The sequence below is a fragment of the Pithys albifrons genome, chromosome 10 (genome assembly GCF_047495875.1).
Source record: "Pithys albifrons albifrons isolate INPA30051 chromosome 10, PitAlb_v1, whole genome shotgun sequence".
NCBI classification, from domain to species: Eukaryota; Metazoa; Chordata; class Aves; order Passeriformes; family Thamnophilidae; genus Pithys; species Pithys albifrons.
Window position 1 is genome coordinate 11,904,685 of NC_092467.1, and position 3,908 is coordinate 11,908,592.

Consider the following 3,908-nt stretch of genomic DNA (forward strand, 5'->3'; position numbering starts at 1 on the left):
TATAGATATTAAATGCATTTTAATATATATACACAAGCACATGCACAGAGCAGATACTGTGGGGCATTTTGATTTAGTGTTCGTATTAAGCACAAAATTTTGTTAATTAAATTCTCTTTACTAAGTTCCATGCCTATAAGACATCTGGGGAAAATGAAACCAGTAAACAGCTTAATAATAAGTAAAAGCAAATTCCTGAATGTTAAGACTTTACCTAAAACACATTTCAAAGATTTGCTGAATGAGTTAAAGAGCAATTAGGATTAGGCCCTAAGCTTCTTTAGAGACTGTTTTGTATAGCTAAAGTTATTGCATATTTACCAACTATTTTAAGCCTTATCAAAATATACTGGAAGAGACCTACTATTTTTTTCTATCAGTTCATAATATACAAATCACATACCTTCATTTTGTGAAAACTTATCAAATGTCTAAGAACAAGTTCAGCTCCCTTATTGAAACTGCCAACACCGGTGATATCCCCTTTAAGACAACAGGTGGCAGAAAGTTCATTATCTACAGTAATTTCTCTTGTACGAATTTACTTGCACAGTCGGAGTTTGGGTTAGTGTTAGGCTTAGGGTATTTGATTTTGAAAATAAGTTTGTGTGAATGGTTCTCTTTGGGATTGTCCAACTTCCTTCCACTTCCTTCTCAATTGCCCCCCTTGCAGCAGCAGGACATCCTGTATTTTAGGAATTCCAGTTTGTTATCTCAGCAGCTTTAAAAGCATTGTCTGAGTCAGGAGTTTTCTTTCATGTCTTAAGTGTCTGGAATGTAGCTGGCATCTAACCTTACACATGTGTGTACTCTCAGATCTGTCTTTCTCAAGTTGATGTTACTCAACATAAAAGTAGTAGGCATGAAAAAGCCAAATAGGACACTGCCCCTGACAAGCAGAGTGTCCAAAATACTCTGAGTTATTCTTTTTCCTGGTAGTAGCTCTAGAGTATATTTTCTCTCACTTCTCAAAATTCTCTAATGTAGATCCTCATTTTGCTAAAACCAAAGCCGAAAAAACTGTTTCAAGTATCCTGTGCATAGACATAGGCATGTGTATGAAAATATATTTACATAGAGGATTTTAATTTCATGTTTTTCCTCTTACTTCATAATTTGTTCTCCAGGGTTGGCTCTGTCAACAGTAACACTATGGGCTTCATTGCCTTGTTGTGGTCTTTTATCCTAAAGTCTGAAGACCTGTCTTAGATGTTATTTAAAGGCTGGCTCCAGATTTCTGACAGAGCTCACATACCACACAAAGGTTTGTCAATCCAGTGCTATTATATTCAGTTTGGTCCAGAAGTATTGCCCCCAGATTGCATGCTGGGGAATCACAGCACTTCCACCTCAGGCACCATTTCCTCACACTAAATTGCTCTGGATATACAAGATTGTCCCTGTCTGAAAAGTTTGCCCCAGATACCCACAGTGGGCTAACTGCTATCAGTATAGGCTGACAGGCTTGTGCCGAAATGAACTTGGAACTGAGGCTAAAAGTGGAAATAGGAGAGACACTGCTTGGCAATGCCAATTTTTTTTGTCTTTAAATATGTTTTCAGAGGACCATACATCTTCCATGTTTCATAAAGGCATTATATTTGTGTATTGAGACTACAGCAGGAATGTTTCCAGGAATAGGTCACTGGACCAGGAACCAGTACTTGAGGGACTTTTGGCTCTGCTATAGGGTCACTTTACCATCTTAGGCAAGTTGCTGAAACACTTCATGCCCTATTACACTACTATGTGGCATGACAGTGTATTGAAACATACATTATATTGCACTTCTGTCAATCAAGAACTTCTGAAAAATAGTTACTGTTGTGTAAGTTGGCACCTTACCTGACTCCTCATAAACCATTCTGTTGAAACAAAACCCTAAGAAAAAGGTTAATAGGGATGGTATTTGCACACACACCTCAATAAAGATGGAGATTACTTAAACAAAAAAACCCACATACTTCATAGTACACCAAGTAGAGTGTATTATACTAATAATTTTTCATGTCCTTTGACATCATATGGTTCGCTATGGTGTTAATCACGCCATAAAGTCAGGTTGACAAAAAAGTACATGGCTCAGAGTTCACAATAAAAAGTAAATTTTAGGATGCCAAGAAATTCCTGCTAATGTTATTTTTGGAAGTGGTGAGCCCTGCTTGAGCTCAGTGGGTGCTTGTGTGTCAAGATACATTTTCGGTTCATTTGGTTTGCCACAGTCCATCATGGTCTTGCTTTGCAAGATAGCCCAAAAGTCATGTAAAACTGAAAAACATCAGATAATCACAAAGACATTTCTGCTTGTGTCCTCTCAAATCAGAGATGAGGTATGACAGCCAAAACAAACCACAAACTACAGACTTCCACTGAAGCACACTGAGCCCCATGAACCATCAACGTTCACAGCTAAACAGATTCAAGATGACACAGTCATTTGAATAATGAAAGCGGAGCCTTCAGCAACAATACCACGTGCTAGGGCGCAAGATTAGAATCATACCTGTTCTTGAAAACTGATCCCTAAACTAGATACCTGGAGTCTACCTCCTGTAAAGGTACTAAAATACTTGTTCTGGGATATAACCTTCTGTGGATACACTTATTCTGGAATAAGAGAGCTCAGAATCTGTGGGAAGGGCACAGGAAGACAGGCAGGACAAAGGTTCTACTGAGATAAAAAGTAATATAGGATATAAAATATTGACATGTGTTGTCTTTGACAAATTTTAGGCATTACTGAACTCTATCCATGACTTTTGGAAGTACTGGATATCTGTGATCCCCATACACCAATCCACTGAAAATCAGATTCCATTTAGGGATCCTAGATACATTACAAGGCACCAATTAGTGATCATTCCCATGAGAAAACAGATTAGAGATGGAACTATGCTCTTTTCTGCATTTCATTTCACTTGCAAAGAGTCATCTATAGTGATATGTATCACACTAGGATGGGTGTTTTAGTCCCTGCATTTTTGTCTTCATACCTATGTTTGTAACAGTTTAGGGATTTCCTCGAGTGGGGAGATGGGTTTCTTTCCTCTTTACAGGGTGCTTTGTTTGAGGCATTTGTGGGAAATTAAACCATGATAGTAGTTCCAGTTATTGGCTCTCCTCCGTAGTTCCCCACACTATTCAGTTGAAACTCTGCTGCCACCCTGAACAGGCACATCTCCCCATACCAATGATCCACACAGCAGACCCCACACCCTTCCCATGACTGCTATATCTGTGTCACATCCAAATGCAGAGCTGCTGAAATTCAGGTAATAATTGCCAGCAATTTTCCTTGCAGTTCTTTATTTTGGAGTAAATATTGCATTTACTTACATAGCCCCAAAATGCAACTGCTCTAGTTACTTTCTGCATAATCTCCCATCCATGTAGCACAATGAAAAAATGAGAGGAAAATAGAAGATTAGAGCAAGCATTTTTACAACACAAAACTGCCTTATTTAGAGAGGTCTATCCTAATATAGCTCTGGTGCTTTGGAGTCGTAAGCATGGGGATATGCAGTCTGAGACAGCAGGAGGAAATAAGAGTTCATGTGTTAAAATGCAAAGGTTTTGAAAAGGAAACATGTGGCATTCGTGATAGACTTGCCTATGAGGAACAAAGATGTTGTCCCTCTCCACTGCCCTGACAGACCAAATGCTGCTGCAAGTGTGTTTGATCACAGCCATGTAAACCAGGCACTGTAAGGTTGCAATCTATCTTGCTGAATATTATCAGTCTTTCCTAATAAATTATCAAAATATGTTGGCTTTTAATAAGAATGTCTGGTTAGGAGGGATGCTTTGGAACTGAATCAAGCACTAGTACATGGGGATCAGAGTGACTAAAGCAAACAGAAGGGCAGCAGAATAGTTTGTCCACTAGTACATTAAAGACAAAACACTAG